Source organism: Euphorbia lathyris, chromosome 2 (genome assembly GCF_963576675.1).
Source record: "Euphorbia lathyris chromosome 2, ddEupLath1.1, whole genome shotgun sequence".
NCBI classification, from domain to species: Eukaryota; Viridiplantae; Streptophyta; class Magnoliopsida; order Malpighiales; family Euphorbiaceae; genus Euphorbia; species Euphorbia lathyris.
This window is the reverse complement of record NC_088911.1, coordinates 32,259,003-32,279,102: the sequence shown is the minus strand read 5'-3', so window position 1 is coordinate 32,279,102 and position 20,100 is coordinate 32,259,003. Positions and strand designations below refer to the sequence as shown.

The 20,100-nt window shown below is 45.4% G+C and overlaps 2 non-coding genes across 2 annotated transcripts; both read left to right on the top strand.

Annotated features, from left to right (window-relative positions):
• Positions 1–17,721: 17,721 nt before the first annotated feature.
• Positions 17,722–17,795, top strand: TRNAF-GAA (transfer RNA phenylalanine (anticodon GAA)). The gene has a single exon. It is a non-coding gene; the product is annotated as a tRNA-Phe (tRNA).
• Positions 17,796–18,049: 254 nt separating this feature from the next.
• On the top strand, positions 18,050–18,124 carry TRNAP-UGG (transfer RNA proline (anticodon UGG)). The gene has a single exon. It is a non-coding gene; the product is annotated as a tRNA-Pro (tRNA).
• Positions 18,125–20,100: the final 1,976 nt, after the last annotated feature.

Here is a 20,100-nt window from a genome sequence, read left to right as displayed (position 1 = left end):
AGATTGGCAAGGATTGTAAGTGCTAGTTTAAGAGGGTGGGTTCTATGCTTCCCGAGTCCACATTCCGGATTGAATAGAGTAGGGGCTGCCCTTTACTTGTTCTATTAGTTAGAGTAGTCTCCGCCCCTGTCAAATCAAGTAGAGGTAAATAAAACTCATTGAGTTGCCGAAGCGAACCTGGAGCAAGCCAGAGTAATCAAAAACATCTTGCATAGATTCTGCTCCATCTCGGGTCAAAGAGTTAATGTGGCTAAATCGAAGCTCTTCTGCTCCAGGAATGTTCAGAGGGGAGTGGCGAGGAAAATGAGTAGAAGAACTGAAGTGGCACTTACTAATGATTTGGGGAAGTATTTGGGAATGCCAGTTTTGCATCAAAGAGTGTCTCGGGAAACGTACTCTGGAGTGCTAGATAAAGTTTATAGCAGATTGGCTGGGTGGAAACGAAAATGTTTATCATTCGCAGCGAGAGTTACTCTCATTAAATCAGTTCTAGCTGCAATCCCAACGTACGCTATGCAAACTGCACGACTACCAAGCTCTGTAATTGAGGAACTGAAAAAGTGCATAAGAGGTTTTTTTGTGGGGAGATTCCGAGGATGGAAGGAAAATGCATCATATAGGATGGGGGAAGGTGGTGCAACCCAAAACTTATGTCTTAAACAAGACTGGGGATAAAGGCGCTTCGTTCTAAATCCCGGGGTAAACAAGCGAACTGGACTTTCACTTAGGAAAAAGAGGGAGATCTAGCTCTTGTTCATATGCCTCAGCTGCTATTGAGAGGAATAGAATCCGCTGCTTGAGTGAATGAAGTAGGAGCCGTTAATGAATTTCCTGAAGCAAGAGATGACTCCTCAATTTTCAATTCTGGTAAGGCATTACTGACATCTTGGAATGGACCAGTTGCTGATCCTTAGAACTTTCTTTTAGAGTGTCCCTTTCCTTTGGACTTGTACTAGTATATTCTTGAAGTCGACGTAAGGCCATTAGTTGGACTCTTTAAAAGGGCATTGGCCTGGTAATTCGGAATATAGAAAAGGAGGAGCTGCTGTCGAATCTAGTTATTTCTTACCGGACCTAACATATATATAGTATATAGTAATAGCAGGGAAGGAGTCAATAAACTGTTACCCGGCAAGATCCTATGAATCAAGTCAGGGGGTAGATTAATCCATTCATATCTTACTGCTAAGCTAATACCATAAAGTACAGGAAGATGCAGAGAATGGTTTTTGTCTCTTGCCCAAGAAAGGGGCGCAATAGGGGAAGCTAACTCTTTACGGCAAATGTGCTGCTGATTCCATAGCAGGGGATGCGAAAACAGCTGGGATAACGTCGAATACTTAACTTGCCATCTGTCAGTTGGATTCTCGACCAGCCTTTTCTTGCACAAGCCATTCATAGAGCGCCATTCAAGCCTAAAATTAAAAGTAAAAGGGGATTCTACAGAAAAGAAAGGGACAGCATTCAAAGAAATAAGATGAAAATCCAATGCTTGTCCTATTCCATGCTTATGATTGAATTCTTCTTGGAAACCAAGTCATTAGACAACACTGCGGATTCGATTCCTACCCGCTTAGCTCAAATAGTAGCCCTAGCTAGATTATAAAATTCCTCCCGAGAAAAAGAAGCTTGACTTGCCGCTGGTGCTATTACAGAATCGGTTGTTAACATAACCGCTGTTGGAGGAATATCCGCTGTGGGACAAAAACAAAAAAGTACACCTATAAAATCTCTCTGTGCGTGCTTCTTGATTTTTCTGAGAGATTTCTGTTCTTATCTGACCAAGAAAGGAAAAAGGAGTTAAAGGGTCTAATCACATCACAACCAGGAAACCGAATCTGACCCTTTCTTTTTTGCTTTCTGATTGGTTTGCTTCCTCCACCCTTTTAGCCTTCCTTGTTCCCCTAAACTGTAACCTCGTAACCAGCCTATTTCCCTGCCTTTACTGTTCCCCTTTGCAGAAGGCAATGGGAATAAGAAAGAAGGCTATGGCAATTAAGAAGTCTTTGAATCCGGTAAGTCAGTCTCAGCAACTAAGCCAACCCTTTACCTAGGACTATGTAATTAGGTTAGGGAAAGAATGAGATTAGCTAGCTATTAAAGAAAGAGCTAAGAGCTCTTCTTCTTTCAGTAGTAGTTTGCTGTTTGCTAACTGAGGTGAACCGAGGGCGGAGTTAGCGGTTAAAAACCAGACAGGGAAGAGTTCACGGTTGATTCTAAATCAAAAGCAGATTAGCCAGATAAGTTATTTACAGAAGGGACGGGTAAATAAGCTGCCAGAAGGAAAGCCTGTTCCTAAGAAGTAGGAAGGTCACCAATTCGCGTTAGGAAGTGGGTCAGCAATTCGTATTTAATACTACATTGATGGGGCATGCCCCAGAACTAGGGAATTCCGCCTATATGGCTCTTTCTTTACCCAAAAGTAATAAGAAAAATAGGATAGGAAAGAACGGGAACAAAGCCTGCCCCAAGGGAAGGAGGAAAGCCATGGGTTCATAAGCTATCTAAGGCCTAAAACTGGGCTTTAAAAGCCCCATATTTTCTTAATTGTTTATGCTACACTTCATAGCTAAAAGGTTGCCGTCCATATTCCTTACCATTGCCATATTCCTTACCTGTCAAGCAAGTAAGTGGAAACCTTACCTTATACCTTAGTAGTGAGATCTCATAAGAGAAGGAAAAAGGCTGCCCACAGTCTGTTTACGTTGAATAAAGAACGAAGTAAGCTACTCAACAGTTACAAAGTAACGACGAATGAAAGCTAAGTAAGTTCACTTCTCCTTCTATTTCTAGACAGATTTTCGAAAGACTGTAAAGCAAGTCAGTCTGCGCCGTAGACTAATTCATTGCTAGCTCGATTGCTAACGAATGAATTTCATTTATTTAACACAAGGGTATCCGTGAAAAGTCTTTTCTTTAACACATTTGTCTTAGTGCTAGCTGGACAGCATTTCTAGCTAACTCTTTCCCGCGTAACCTACCTTGACGCCATACCTTTGGAGCCTTCTCATAACCAGCCTTTATAGCCTATCCTTGACGCCATTTCTGGGACCTCGGTAACTACCCATTCCTTAGACCCTTTCCCAGCCTTGACGCCATACCTTCTTTCCTTCTCTACACCAGCCTATCCTTGACGCCATACCTTCTTGCCTTGCCTTCTCTTTGACCCGGTACCTGGTAACCAGCCTTACCTGGGACCTCTTATAGCCTATCCTTGACGCCTTCTGTGACCTCCCATTTCTTGGCATTTCTGGGACCTCGGTAACTACTCTTTTAGCCTTTCCTTACCCTTGTCTTTTACCTCGTAATCAGCCTCAGAACCTTATCTTTGGCGCCTAGCCTTCTTCCCCTATTCACTCTTTCCTGCGTAACAACCCTTTTACCCGTTTCTTTGGCCCAAATGCCTACTCTCACTCTCTACTCGCTTTGGTCTTCGTGCTCCTCACCCGAGCAGCACTTGTCCTCAGCTCGCCCTTCGGGACTAGTAGTGGGAGGATGAGCCTTTACAGATAGAGAAATGGCACATCCCTATAGCTTGAGCGGTTCAGAACAAACCTCTTCTCTTGCTTCGCTGGAAGTAGAGTCAAGGTGCGCAACGAGGCGGGCTTTTAGCGACCGAACTCATTTAGGCTTGAAGCGAAGCCCGTAGGTCAGTCAGGGGAAAGGCAACAATCCCTATAAGTTCAGTATGCCTCCTTCCTTTCTACGCTTCTTTCATTCAAAGGGGACTACCTCTTCAATTATACCACTGACAATAACGCTGCTTTTGCAGTTTGCTTTTTCTGGTAATGTCTTGGCATTTTAAGGTTGGTTCGCTAAGTCGATCACAGGTCTTGGTCTTTGGCTAGTGTTAGCTTGGTCTATGCCTGTCCCGCTCGCTACCCGTATTCTTTCTCTTTGGTTAGCAAAGCCTATTCCAAAGTAGATCTCGTGGTCGAGTTCTTATATGTATGTTCTACTATTGAATTCATGGGCTTGTCGGTCCGAATACTCATTTTTGGCCCCTCTCTCGGTTGGGGAGCCTTCGTCACAGGTTTAGCCTTCTATTCTATTATAGAATAAGATAAGTGATAGAACCGATGGAACTGGTAAGAAGATTGAATGATAACAAACAAGAGTCAGAGAGCTAGTCGTTATGAGTTCGTAGCTAAAGTCAAACTAGATCTACTTGCTTACTCCTTTCCTTTGAGACCTTCTCCTTATTTGTATTTGGAGACCCTGAGATCTCATCTTCGGGATAAAAGGAAGCTGCCAATTCTGGGGTAGAAGTTTCATGAAGCTCCTAATCTGCTCTTTCGTTTGTTCCCGCTCTATCCGAAGGAAGTTCAAGCATTTATGAGCTTTGGCAAGTCACATAGGCGTTAGGAGAAGGTGTAAAGTATATCAGATGCTTGCTCATCACGAGGGCCCACTTACTACATGCTCCGGGTAGAGTTTAGGAGTGCTCATTCTTATGAAACGAAGGCTATAGGAGTCTACCTACGTGAGACGAGGTGTAGCGCTGTCTGGGCCGTCTAACACTTGACTTGTCACCTACGGTAGAAACAAACTCTCTCGCAGCTCCTTTCACAGACCAGGCTGGAAATCACTATGCTATGGAAAGCTCCATGAGATGAGCTTGTCCGGGGAAGCGGACGACCTCTTGGAAGCATGCCCTTCATTCCTTGCTTCTTTGCCAACTTATCGTTTAGCTCCGTCTCCAGCAGATAAAATAAATGACATTCTTCTTTTTCTGTGTCTCTATCTTAATGCTAGTCGAAGTACCAGCTTCTTATATTAGGGGAACGGAAACCCTACGTTCCTACCTTGAAGAAAGTGCGACCTTTAATGATAATGAGTGGAATCTCTTGTTTTGTTCATGACCCGCCTGGTTTTGTTTGGCCCTTTCGAAAGAAAGACCTTGGTTTTGGGTTGTTTAGGTTCAAGTAATCGACGCACATTCGCACTTTGCCATCCGGGACGATGTTTTCGAGCCATGACGGATGGAGACAGGGCTTTGGCGCCGCTTGGAACTGCTGAATGACTTCTGCCTTCAGTTGCTGCTGCGTCTGTTGATTCACCTTATGCAAATGCTCACTCATTTCATGAATCTATCCTGACCGTCATACGAGCTCCCGCTAAGAACGTGATGAGTATGAAACTTAGAGAGCTTTCCAGGCCGGGGTTTTTGATCTCTTATATGGCATTTCTATCTTCGTCCGATGAGACTCAATCGATGAGATTGCTGATGCCGATCCCACGAACTGATAAAGAAATTCCTGTCTAAGAGCCAATATAAACTATACGGCTGGAATATGGTTATTCTATTGATTTTCACTTCCTTATTGGCACCGCTATCCTGCATTTGAGCGAGCTCAACAGGCTCGAATGGTCCGGTCCTTAAGGAGTGAAATTCTTTGATAGAATAAGGGGCCACTCGTTCTCGATCGGTCATTGAATGAAATTCCCGCTGGAAAAGGAACTCCTGCGGGCGAGAGGAAGATCAATCAATTAGATTGGCAAACAGGCCCTTGACTGGCATAAAAGGAAGGAGAGAAGGATGGTGAGCAAGAATCCGATAAGGATCTGGTGATGGAAAGCCAAATGGAAGAAAGTCAGGCTTGGTAAACAGTCCTCCGGGATCAGCTTCCACAGGCTGGGGTTCAGGGGCACAGGAAGCCATAACTCAAGCTCTAAAAGCTGCTTTAGATATAGAAAATGTCCGTACAATGAGTTTTCCACTCTTTCGACTAGGAAGGGTCTGGTGGCTAGAAGAATTAGAAGATCACTAGTCTTCCCCGGAATAGACATATTAGTATGATCGGGAAATTTGTGCTTTTTGTAGGCAGCCATCGGGTATTCATTTTAGGAGGCCGTAGTTCAGCACTCAAAGAATCTTTTCAGGTTGAGATCCGCGAGACAAAGGGCGATGGATCGGACAGCACCTGGAGCGGAGAGGCCGAGGTCTAAGTAATAAGTATGATCTTGTCTGGGATGGAAGTATGGATCCTTTCTGCCTTCTGGCTTTAAACCTTCCAGGTAAAGCGGCATCCTCTTCTTCCTAAAGAGATTTACCGGTGCTGTCGAGAGAATTCGTTAGGATAGCTAGAATCGGAGAATTAGTTGTACGAATTATGCCCGAATAGCCTAAACCCTGACGAATAACCTGAAAATAGCGCATAAACCTAGAGTTGGTCTTCAGAAAGGAGTTTGCTGAATCGTGTTACAATGCCTCCTCTTCCTTTTTTCGATAGGTAGAAGGAAGACCAACCCAACCTTGAGCCTAACCCGAGGGAATGAAGGTTCAGCTTGCTTAAGAAAGAGCATTCAAGGAACTTACATTGAACAATAAAGATCAGATGCCCGGCCTTGTACACCCCTTTCTCATTACAGCCCAAACTCAGGCTGACAGACCTGAGTGAGTTTGTTGTTTTTTTTAGGCCCCTCGCCAAATAGAAAGCATGATAGCTTTGTCCCATTTCCCCTCCTTACCGAATAAGGAGAAGTGACTCCATCACGCCCCCAAGACCAAATTGACTGAATGGTGATTATATGAACGCTAACTCTTCATTCAACTTTTTCTTTTCATATGGACTGAAGCCGGCCTTTTGTAGTTGACTATCAAAGTGTCCTTCAGATCCCCACACTTAGGTTATACGTCATAGATAGAAGACTCCGCTATCAGACTAGGGCTATTCTTCGCTTGAATCCCTACTTCCACAGCTTTGGTGGGTGATTCGCCCTTTCTCATTGGTGCTTTTCCTATTGGGGTACCTTTCATAGTTAATAGAATGGCTATGGGGATATCCTTATTGGGAATTAACTTCCTGGGCTCCCCCAAAAGATACTCTTTGACTATGGTGGCTTGTTAATTAATTCGGTCTTACGAGGGAAAATTTCTACTGTTAACCAAAGCACTAATCTCTTCTAAGCCCTTCCCCGTGGGTCCAAAAAAGACCGTATTCTTAGCATCCAACGTATAGTATTTTCCGCATCTCTAAATAATATATCTTTCAGGCCTTTGAAACTGGGGAATATTAAAAGAGTCTGTTTGAAAGAAGAAAGCACTACTTCTTCGAAGTAATGCCTTGCCTTAGCCTTCGGCCCCCTTTTTCCCCATGTTTTGGAGATCCATGCGATCTGGGGCCATATCAATGTTATGCTTGTACTGCTTGAGGAAGGCTAAAGCCAAGTCCTTCCACTTGCGAATGTGGGATCGATTTAACTGTATATATCACCGGGAAGCGGCTCCCGTAAGGCTTGGATTTATTTCCAATAAAGTCATTTTTTCTTTATCTAGCAGAAAAATGGAGTTTTCGAACCGAACCTTCTGATGCGTTGGGCCAATGACGCCTCCAAGCTGCTCTTTCATAAGCTGTGATGGCTCTTTTGAATAAACGGCATAGTCTATGTCATCTTCCTTTTGCCCAGGAGCATTCGACTGAAGAAGTATGCCATTAGTCAGACTCTCTAGAAGCCTTAGGAGCAATGGAGTCTGGTGAGTCTTGTCTCTTGGTCAGCTGTTTCCGCTCGAGTTAAAATGCTTGATGGGGCGAGATTTGCCTTGGGTGAGGTTTAATAAAAAAGTCAGTCAAGTAGGACAGCGGTGACCGCGAATGGCTATAGTTCGTCACTCGCGGTATAAAAATAAGTAAGGAGCTTTCCCAAGCTAAAGCGCTTTCTAGTTTGAGAGATGGAAATGCCTAATCAAGTAGCCAAAAATCATCGATTTCGGAGGGAAAGAACCCTGCTCCAGTGGAAATGCATTTAGGAAGGATCCGATCCCAAGTGACATTGAATCAGTTGGTGTTGGATTTGGCATTAGCGGTCTTGGCTGAGAGATGCTAGGGCTCGTCTAAGCCCTTATGCGGATTCGAGAACAAGAGATGCGATGCCATACTGAAACTAATTCCGTCTATTGGGCTTATCCTATGGGTGGATACAGACTCAGAGTCAAGACCAGTGCCAGCTACTCCTGTAAGCCATAAAGCGATGGGCTAACCGGGTATGAACTCATACCTTATAGTTACGCACCCTCTTTCGTAGGTGGGCTTTCTGCTTTTGATGATTCCTGCTTTAATGGGGGCGCTTAGCAAGGCATATTAAAGGCACCAGCTCCTTCCCTTCTTATATATCTTATCCTGGTATTCAAATGGTTTATTGGCGGGCTGAGACTACACAGGGGTAGCACACCGAGATCTAATCCTCCTTCTGCCTTCAGGGATTAAGGAGAAGACTTGAATAGCCGACTAATCGGTTCAGATTGATTGAGCTAGTTGCGAAGTAAGTCGAGTAAATGCAAGGTCTCTCGACCCTCTGAGACTGTCAACTCATAGCAGGGCAGTGGACGGGCTTATATTCTCCAAATCAATCCCACATATGAAGCCTTCCAGCTCGACCTCTTTTTCCGACCTCTTCCACTACATCTTTAGGGGACCCCAGAAATGATTGAGATAATGACGACTCTATCCACGCTCTTCCGTAGGTGGAGAAAGCGCCACGTCCATAGGTGGAGAAAGCTACCCTAGGTAGTGGTTATCCCCAGTAAGTAGTCCTTTGTTGTTTATCCAGTAGTACCTGTATCCTTTAAGCCAGACATCTTCTTGCATCTGAACCGGAAGCGGAGGCTAAAAACAGTACCCAAAGCGAGTTTTTTTCGATAGTTGTAGCGGCAAGTCACACCAGTGCTGGTTTTTTTTTACCACAAGCGTCATGCAGTTACGAGAAGTGATCGTGATTCTGTTCCGGATGTCCCAGATGCAGTGACTGTTCATGGGTAAAGTGCTATGTGAGGACTTCGACATATGTTGAATTTGTGTAGCGAAATCATCATTCAGATGCGGGCATAAATTCCGGGTTGCCTCACGAGAATCAATAGGTAGGATGGCAATCCTTTCCGATCGATAGGTGGAATAAGATAAGAATAGGATCGATAGATTCGTTGCCTGCATCACCCGGCTTCACCAATGGCCGGGGGTTCTCCGGAATGGAGTGAATAGCTTGCCTCCCGGAATGGGAGAAAGTGTTAGTTCGGGAAAGGAATCCTTGCCAGAACTAGAATAGCCTGGTTGAGAAGGGAAGAAAGAGTCCGGTGATTTTCACAAAGACTTCGTAAGAGACTTGTCATTTCGACGCTTCCAGGACGTTTCAACAACCGGACCCTCCATAATATCCTGAAGTCGCACATCTGGTTGTGAAGCTATCGTGTGGTACCAATGTAAATGATCAAGCCATAACTTTACCCAATTACGGATAAGAGTACGCTCTAACATTTCCACTTCCCCATCAAACGTGAGATCCTCAGGAGTTCAGCTCCTTTGGCTTTCACTCTCGTCGGACGCACTATCAGCCCCTTCGACGTGACGGATTGAGGGGGATGCCCCGCCCCAACCAAAACTCTAATGGGAGTGGAGAACCACGGCCAGGGTTTCCCAAGACCACAAACAAGCGTTCCTATCTGCGAGAACGCCGATGCGGAAGCGAACTGACGAGTCCGAGAACCAGCTCCGCCTAAACGAGCAAGTACACTTTCTTTCTTAATTGAGTACTTGTCACGAAGGAGAGCTAATCCCAGAGTCCATCTGGACATTCTCAATGCTCGAACTGATACTGGAGATTTCTCTCCAGTACCCCCTCGCACAAAGAATCTCTTAGCGAACGACCCCTGTGTTAGAGATCAAGGACTTTTGGTGAGAAAGAATGACTCCCAAATCCGCTAACACACTCGCATACTCAGAAGCAACCCTACTGTCGGCGATAACAATGTCATCACCTAATACAGCACAGCATAGGCATGAAACCGGCGACCGGGAGAAACCCGCTCCGCTGCCAACCACACTACCATATGATGTGATAGTGCGAACAAAAGCCAAGAAGAGTCCTATCCGAGAGGTTGCCCAGCTACAAAGCAGACAGCTGCCGGCTTTTTTACAGCCAGAGCTAGATCTAGAGGAAGGCACTCGGGATAGAGACTCCATTGTGGAGAATATAGCCAAATAGCTAATAAACAAGGGATTAATTAGGGGCTCGTTGATAGCATTCCTCGCGAAACGGAAGGAAAACTGCTAAAGATGTTCATACCCCTCTTTAAGTCATTTTTGCATATAATATAGTGAGTAGTCTTTGTTTGATTTATCCGCTCCAAAACTCAGGGGTGCTTTCTTTCTCTATTCAATAAATGTCGGCTTTAGCCAAAAAAACACTAGGCTAGCCCGGGTGGCACTCCTCATGGCTACAGTTACTAATCTGGGGCACTGGCTTCAGAAGCAAGTTCAACCGGCTTCCTCAAAATCTTCATAGAATTGGATCAAGGGTCCCCCTGACGCTTCCTTTAATCAAGTGTTTGGAATGGTTCTAGGTGTCACATTCTCCAAAAAGGCAGGACGACTATACAACTATAAAAAAGGAGTCGGATATCTTACTAGCTCTTAGATATCCTCCGGAGCTTCCCACTTTCGAGTCTCAATCTCCTCAATAACTTGACATGGATGCTAGCACTGACCAAGGTAAAGAGCTGGCGTCTTGTTTAAAGACCGTGTAAGGGCCCGAGGGAGACGAGCTTAGCGAGGATATAGATTGCCCTATAGACCATCAATGGGCGACAACCCGCTTTTGGAAGCCTGGGATTAGTTCAACAGAAAGGGAGCTCGGGACAAGAGAAGGAAAGTTATGGGAAGCGAGAGCTGACCGGTAGTAAGGAAGAGTCATATTAGTAGTGAGCGTAGTAGCTAGTTTTTTTTAGTTAGTAGCATTGGAGGTAGAGTTCGCAAGGCTCTTGTATCCATTCCGGTTCTGGACCGCTCCAAGTAGTAAGAATCCGGATGTGAGTGATTGCCTTAAGTATATAAACTTAAGTATATAAATAAGTAATATACTCTAGTTATAGTAATGGTCAAAACTAAGAATTCTACGGAACTCGTTTCGAGTTGAGATCCTTTTCACCTTGGCGGAGCATAGCAACTGGGAGCAAGCCAGGGAGTGAAAAGTAGGCAGGGGATTCAAAAGATGGAGTTCGGGGATCGCAAGAAAATCTCCTGACTAAGATTTGGACCGGCAACATAGTTTGTCCTGTAATCGGGGGGTACCGCTAACTAGGAGCGGTTCGCTTCTTTCTTGAATAAGCAGGGATAGAACCAGTCCTTAGATAGAATCTTTTGTACTTGATTTAATTAAGTACTTTAGCAGTTATATCTATTAATAAAGAAGCTTTTAGCTTCGCCGTCCCGCCGATGAAAAAGGTGATTCATGTCCCCTCATCGTCTGATGTTAGTCTCACTCCATCGTCTTCGACAACGGATGCCACGTCATCGGGTTAGTCTTGCTGGACCAACCTTTATAGAGTACCATTGGCAGATTAGATCTTTCACCAAATCACTCACTCGGGTATAAGCTCTCAACTTCAAGGAAGGGAACCGAAAGAGCAGAAATATCATCTACCTTTCCCACGGAATCTTTGACCTCTGCTATAGGATTTCTAGCTAGCGTGAGTTCTAGGAAGAGAGAGCCTGTAAGCTAAGATAAACTGATTATTCACCTAGACATTCTTCTAAGAGAAAAGGGCTAATAGGCCCAGTTTGATAGTTCTTGGCTGAGACCATAGAGCGGGTAAAGTTCCCCACATAGTGATCCCACCTGTCTGATTGTTATGAGATTTTCGTGACTTCCCTTTCTGTAACTAGTATAGCTCCAAAGCTTCCCTTAAAGGCCCCCCGTCACCAAAGACATAATAGTCAATCATAAAGGGTTGGTACTTTTTCAATCATCGACAGACAAGTCAGCAAAGTTCTCCCGGCAAGGGGAAATCCCAGAGTAGCTAGAAGTAGAAGATTCAGCCTCTGTCAGAGGAAAGACGGGGGACACTGGGGTTGAACTCCTTTCTTTGACTGTCACTGAACGCCCGACTCGCTAAATGGTCAAGACCACTCTCAACGTATGACACAATCTTCGTACCAAAAAAGACCGTGAAAGGACAGGCACTGGTAGATCTATTGAGAGCATATACGGGAGAACTCAAACTTGCAAGAAGAATTCTGCGGCAATTATGTTTGAATCCGCTTTCGAATCTCTTCATGCGGAATGCCCTCGATATCACGTAAGATGATCTGAAGGAACTGTCTTATCTTTGACATTCTAGAGACGAGATCCCATTTTTTGCCCTTAATCAACAGAAACTTCCCACTTCTTGCAAGCACCCCTTTTCCTGCGAATGAATCGCTACTCCGCATAAGGATTGATAGAGGAAAGGAACATAGAATGAAAAGAGAAAAAAAACCATGCTCGGGCAGGGCAAGGTTTGTCCTATCTCATGTGTTCAGACTTGGAATCCTGAAGTGCCTGTTTATTCTGAACCAGACTTTGTATGATTCAGTTCGAAGCATGTTAGCTGCATCCGGATCGAACCCCATCCCACATCTCGTTAATGCTTTGGAAATTTTTATCTAACTACATTCTATTACCGGCCCTTGAAGACTGTTTGCGATTGTTTCAGTCTTATGGGATAACATACTGACGTATGCCTCTATCAATTAGATGTTTGAAAGGTAACTAGACAGTTCATACCTAAAAGCAGCCTTGATCTTCTTAGACGATAGCAGGCCTATTGGAATTGGAAATGGATTGGATACTTCCTAAACAACGTCTAGGGAGCTCAGACCAAGAGCGCTTAGTCTATCAGCGCTTCCTCTTGCTTACTTTGACACCGTCTACTGGTTGAGCTGACAGGTTCAGAGCCCCTCCTCGGGCGGATTCCTCTTTTCTCTCCTCAGCTCAGCCTACGGGCACATCTGGCCTATGAAAAGCAGAGAGAGATCACTCTCCTAAGCCCACTTTTGGCCAACAATGTCATACAACTTCCATAGCAAACCGTACCGACGCAACTCTTCGTCACGTCGATTTAGTTGCCAATTCTGCTGTACCACTGGGGCTTCAAAGAAGTGTTGAATGCGGACATCCGCGGACAAAGTTGTAGCTAAATACCAGTGACAGTATTTTAGCCACATCTCCATCCAACTACGGAGCATTGAGTACTAACAGAAGTCTTTTACTTTCTCAGTAGGGAATAACTCACTGGGAATGGCCCTACACTCTTTGTTTGGGCTGCCCGTAACCGGCTCTGGAACAAAACTTCAATACCATTCAGAACAAGAGCAAACTGTCGGAAAGATATCACGCTGAGTCAACGACGGTGTGTGCCTAGGAAGCAAAGGCAACCAGACTAGGTGGCAGAGGGTGCCAGCCGTCCTTGGAAGCCTCTCAATTCCTTGATATTAGTAGGAAACGGCATCCCCAGTATGTCTTTTGTTTTGGCGGGATACACCTTAATTCTATTCTTTCGTACTATGAATCCGAGGAATTTCCCTGACGATACTCCGAAGAAGCACTTTAGAAGGTTCATCTTCAAGTTGTGTTACCTAAGGAAGACTTTTCGTAAATCTGCCAAGTGGTCGACTCTTTTATGGCTTTTTACGGCTAGGTCATCCACGTAGCATTCTACGGTTTTATGCAACATCTCTCTGAAGATTTTCGTCATAGACTGTACTTCATATCCTGCATTTTTTTAACCCGAAGGGCATGACTATATAAGGTAAGAGTCAATACCGAAAGGGGTGCGGAATGGGCAAATCTCTAGAGGTTGTCCGGGTGCTTTTCCTCCCTACCTAAAAAAATGTTGCGAAGCTTCTGCACTTCTTTCTCTATCTTTTCCATGAGTAGAGGATGGAACCTTCTCTGTGCTTGTTTTATCGGCTTTGCATCTTCCCGAATTTTGAGCTCATGGACGGCGACGTATTTTTTCCCTGGCATCTCCGCATAGCGGAATGCAAACACATCACGGACCTCTTGGAGAGGTTGGGTATACTACATCACTTCTTCAGGAGCAAGGTGGGCATTGATGAATATCGGGCGTGGTTCATCGTCCGTCCAAAAATGGATCTGCTTGACTTCGTCTTTCGTGGGAGGGGCTTTACGTAATAGGGGGCTCCTTTCTTTCTGACGCTGCACGTGTTAAGGCTTGGAGTTTTTCTTCATCTTCCTCGCCTGATTCATCACTGTCGGAGCTCTATTAGTAAATTAGGACTGCTGCGAAGTTTACTGCTACTGCTAGAGAAAGGAAATCATCCAGTTCAACTTCAGGGTCTCAGCCTTCTGTAGTGGACGACTCATAAGCTTCAGATTCCGACCCATCTCTCGTTCCATAATCTGGGATGTACCCCAGGACGTACGTCGGAAAGCTGATAGCCTCCCCTTCTTCTAATGTCTGCTTTTGTGCCTTCGTCAAGCCCCTTCTCCTTAATCCCCTTCCCATTTTTTAGTCCGACAGGATTTTCCAAGTCATAGCCCATTTTTTGCATTATCTTCTTAGCAATAAGGCCATAGTTGGAAAAGTCTGGCCTCCCTTCTGTAGCAATAGGCTCCACCTTCAAAGCATATGTTTAAGTTGCCCTGTTTTTTTTATATAATGGGCCCCCTGACCCCAGTTATTGGTACCACGAAGATAGCTCCCCCAGGTTTCTCAACCGACGAGTGGCACACCAGAGGTGATAGTGGAAGACCTACGCCTACGCGCATTGCCTGTTTACCCTATTTGGCCTCTTCTTCACTATCAGATGTGACACTAATAGTGACCACATTAGATGAGCTTTTCCTATTTATAGCTGCCGGAATGACCGGGGGCTTAGATCTCGGCGTTATGAGAAATTTTGAAGGTATTTTAATTTTTCTTGTGGAAGGAATAAAAACCCTTGGGCTTTTCTTCGGCCTTGGGCTTCTCGGGTCCTTTATCGCGACCTGGTGCCGAGATCACCTCTTCTTCTGAACTAGAGTCGTCACCCGAGGCCGGGTCATAAAGCTTGGAATCTCCACAATAAGCTTCGACCCCGACTTACGATCTGCGAAGACTGTTTTGTTTGTACTTTTTTGTCGACATATTTGAAGCATTGATAGAGGGTGGACGGAACAACAAAGTTCCCGTGAATCCAAGGCCTTCCCAGCAGTAGACTGTAGGACGTGTCGTTCGTTATCAATCACATAACACGTGATTTCAGACTTCAAGTCTGCCAACTGACACTTAAGGCGAATCTTACCAATCGCCCTTAGGGAGTCCGCATTGTATCCTTGGATGGTCATCTTAGTGTGACTTAATTTACTGGTAGGGATTCCCTGGTGAGCTAGAGCACGAAGAGGCATTCTATTTATGGCGGACCCCGGGTCTATCTGCACTCATGGTCACTTGGCCTCCCCAATGTACCTGGAAGGGTAGAGCGGCCTGTTATCTTTCATGTCACCCAGGGGTAGGTCGTCCTTTGAAAAGACTATGTTGGCGGCCCGGAACTCTCTGGTTGCCATACATTCCTCACTTCTTGCTTTTTCCCTTTAGCTTCAACCCTATTTACGTAGGTGTCTTCTGGGCTTGCGAGAGAGCTTTGACTACTGCCTTTCTGTTCTGGTTTCAGGAGAAAGACGTAGGAGGTCGTACATCGAAATTCTGGAAAGAATAGTGGCCAATTGAGTCACCAGGTCATAGTCGAACGGTTCGTTCAGACTAGGGGGATTGCTCCCTCTGGCGAGCTCTTTTCTTTGTTTTGTAAGGGCCTTAGAGGTTCTGCCAATCTCCTTAACACTTTTGTGCAATCACGGTGCTAATTTTTTCCTGACCGGGTGAGAAAGTCCGTCCTCCTCATTAGTAGGATCCGACTCGGAATCCCTGACTGCATTTTCTTCCTCTGGGGCTTATCCACTTTTGTGACGAGGACGGGTCCAACCCCCCTACACCCCAACCCCCCCTCTTGCTCTCCCCTTCGTCTTTCTCAGCAACAACCACGTGGCAGATTGCCATAGCACCTGGGGACCCTTGGTCTGGCCCTGGGCCGTGGTATTTGAAGAAAGGACGGCGGGGCGAGCACATGTCTGGCCATAGCTGCTGTTCTTCCTTATCTTGACTCATGGCGTCTTCATCAGTGAGTAAATCCTCATCATCATCTTCCTCCGTAAGAGAAAAAAAAGGGACCACGGCCGCCATGCCCCCTGTCCATTCTAGCTATCAAGGTGAACTTGCCCCTCTTTCTTCCCTGTGAGCCTCTGCGTAGCAGGCCTCGACACACCTCTGCAACATATGGCCGCCTCTCCGCCATGGCGGGTATATGCTAGCTTCAGGCGTGGTAGGAAATGCTTTTGAAAAGATGCCTTCGGTCTTCCCCTTCATACATTCGAGAGAAGCCTTCTCCTTATCTTTAATAGCATTGCTATCGCTAATCTCGAAATCTTCAAGCAACTCGATTAGGGTAGGCAGTGTGCATTCTTCTCTCGGCTCATGAACAGGAATCGGGGAAATTCGCCTTTCTTTGCCAAAGCAGGGCCCACCGTTATCATGCATGATGAAACCTCTTGGTCTTCATCTGAGGAGTGGTTTTGTTGCTCTTTTCTTTTGGATTTCAGGTGGTCCGCAAGGGTGACCGGAACCCAACATTCTTGCTTTGGGGAGTCATCGGGCAATTTTACCTTCTTCTTAGGCTGCTTCTTACTTCTATATTTTTATCATTTTTCACTTCTCTTACTTCCTTTAATTTGACTTTTTTTTGGCTGTTGGGTTTTCTTGCTTTGGGGTAACCACTCCCCAATCGTCATCCTCATGGAGATCGGGGTCTCCCCACATTCTATCTCCATCTGGGCTATTGACGGCTACCAACCCCCGCTCTATCTCTTCTGAGTCAAAAGGGGTGACCCGAATTTCGGTGTCCAGAGGATCCATCTCTTCGACGGGTATAGAGGCTGGTTGCAGTGCTTCAAACCTTATAAGACACCATGTTGGTAGTCGCTTGTCTTATGAGTGAATCTCGATCTATATCTATGGCCTATTTGATTGAAGCTGAAAGCCTATTCAAAAGATCAGATAGGCGGATGGAAGCAAGAAAACAGCTGGATTGGCTGGCTAGCTCGTGCAATCAAAAAAAAAGTCCTTCGCCTTAGTAAGCTAGCTTTCTAAGCCCGGGTAGGACGTGGATCGATCATGACGAAAATGGACTTCTCCGTAATGTAATAGAAGAGTCACAGTCCCTTCTCGACCAGACGAAGGAAATATGAATTCCATTCAATTCAGGCTTGGCTTGACCCTCCTGGAGGCGTAAAGTTCATCATTCAGTATGGTGGGGGCTCGCCTGGCAGATTTGGATGACTTGGATGCTGGGGAGATCTGGATAGAGTCTCGCTCATAGATAGAGGAAGAGTACGCGCGCTACGGTTGATCGGATCAGATAGCCCTTCGGGCAACCAACCGAACATCAAATTCCGATCAAGAACTTGCTTGGAGGGATGGCTGAGTGGCTTAAGGCATTGGTTTGCTAAATCGACATACAATCTTCTTGTATCATGGGTTCGAATCCCATTTCCTCCGGCCCGGCAGAACGGGCGGGCGTGAGAGAAAAAACCTCTTGGTGGAGTCCCCCGAATAGGACTACTTAGTGACTAGGAACAGAGAGCCTATTGCGCGTTTTTTTTTGTTTGACCGGCCTATCTGCTTGCTCTCTATAAGCAAGCTCCCTCCGGCCGTCCAGTCCCTGGGCGGCTCTCGGTTCTTGAGCATGTTGGAAGATTAGGCGGCAGTTGAAAGAGCTGCTCGAAAGCTTGACGAACAAGCCCTATAGATATAGATTTATTTAGGTAAGGTAAATAAAGGAAAAGGAAAGACCTTACTAGTCAAGTGGTAAGGTAGGGCGGTATTCGATGAAGAAAACATACTTTAGGAAAGTGGTTCAGGTAGCTCAGCTGGTTAGAGCAAAGGACTGAAAATCCTTGTGTCAGTGGTTCGAATCCACTTCTAAGCGGGCGAAGGGTCCAAAGCAAAGGACACGTAGCCGGATTTTAAAATTCAAGTGAAAGAGGAAGCCAAAAAAGATGAGCGCTCCTGCACTATACGGCTTTTTGGCGTCGCCATATCTTGCTGGAGGCAGATTTCAAAAAAGAAAAAAGCGGTTTTTTACTCGGATTGGTTCTCGCGTCCCTGTGCCTAAAAGGATAGGCGGGTTCGGTTCAAGTGTTCATCGATCGGGTGGATCTATATGCTCCGGGGGGGGTGATACGAGGTGTAGCGCAGTCTGGTCAGCGCATCTGTTTTGGGTACAGAGGGCCATAGGTTCGAATCCTGTCACCTTGATGTGATATTCAGCAGCGGCATTCCCCCTTTACAATAAATAATAATTGCTTTCATCATGAAAATGGAATTTTCTACCAGAGCAGCAGAACTAACAACTCTATTAGAGAGTCGAATTACTAACTATTATACAAATTTGAAAGTGGATGAGATCGGTCGAGTGGTCTCAGTAGCTCCCGTTTTACACGAATGACCCGCTAGATAGAGCAGGAAGTAGACCTCGCGGAGTAGGAAATGGTACTGATGATCCTGGCTCAGAAGGAACGCTAGCTGAGAAAGAAGATGAAGGAAGATAGAAGCTCCGTCGAAAGGGAAATGATCATCCAACTCCGCCTTCTCCATCTGAACTGCTGAGAGCAGCGCTTTCAGGGCCTCTTCCTTGCTCCTTGCTATCTCCTGCTAGCCTTGAGGCTCTCTTCATCCATCTTTCAGTGAATGCTCCAAGAAAAGCCTCTTCTCCCCGATGACATAAGGAGAAACGTCCTTTATAACAGATACCTTCTCCTTAATATCGGGGGGGGTCTAAACCGAATGGTTTCCATTATCGATTCGCTTTTCCTATATGTTAAGTAAGGAGGGAAGTAACTATTTCCCTAAGACCCCCGTAAGAGATACCCGACCGAGGGAAGTAAGAGCAATTGGCCCTTGCCTTTCTTACTGGAAAAGAATGGTTCGATTTCTCAATTTCAGTATGAAAGTTTTCTCCCGCTACCGCTACGGGTACGAAACATAGCTATTCAAGGAATAGCCTTTTGATTGCGTGGGATTTGTAATAAAAAAGTCCCCGGAAATCTCCGACATTAATGAGATTGGGATGGTTTTTTTCTCCGAACGAAGTGGCACCCTGATCTTAGATTACTTTATTTCGTAAGAGAGGTGGTAGGCAAGCCAGGCATTACCAAAGCTTTTCATAGGTGAATTATGCCCTTTCTCGGAGGTAGCTTGGCCCCAAAGAACTACTTATCTAAGAGCTTTCCCTATCTCGGGGAATTCACGAATCAGATGGAGAGCGACCCAAGTAAAAAGAGAAGAGTGCATTGGCGAAAGGGAAATTAATCACCTGTCATCTCGATTCGCTTCTTTATGACTTAACTCACGACGCGACTTCCCTCTACGTTCAACTCCGATCAAGGCAAGAAAGCAAGCCCTATATCTGCCTTATCCCATATATATACCTTTGCCGCCGCCTTATACACCGCTTTATGAAAGGCCCTATCCAAAGACCCGTAGAAAAGACATACCGAGGAACCAACTAGCCCTAGTGAAATATCTGCTTTTTACCTTTCCCTTTCACTGTAGGGCAGGGACCTTATCTCAGGGTCAGGGAGATCAAGGACAGGCTCGAAAGGAAAATGGATCCTACTTCTTTTCCCGGCTGAATCAATGGTTTTCCCGGCTGAATCAATGGTTTCAAACTAGCCTGCAACTACATTCGATTCGATTCGTTCATATGGACCCTACCTCTTTCTTCCCTACTATGGACCTATTAGATCGACATGGATTAGATTAGGTCTGGCAATGGGTCTAGCTACTTTTTAAAAAGTTAAAATCTCGTTCTGACCCAGGTAAAAAAAAAAATAGGGATAAGGGTATCCCCCCTTCAAACTTGCCTTAAGTATTGCTTAATGGACTGAAAACAGAGTAAAGGTTTGAAAACGCCCCCAGAGCTTACTGGCTTAACACATAGTGAAGACACTCAAGTACTTCCTCTACTTCATACTAGCTCGCTCGAAGAAAAAACCAAGGGCACTCCCAACAGCTGCAAGTAGGACTGCCACTGCCTAGAAGTAAACTCCAACAGACTCGGATGGACCCACATCGAATGGAAGGGCCACATGGAAGATATCTTGCTACTAGGGAAGGGAGAAGCAAGAACCCCGCCCTGAGAAGAAGATATACCCACAAAACAAAAGAAGACCGGGAAAAAGACTCCACAGATAGATAAGAGACCTTTGAACAAGACAAAGACAATAACTACA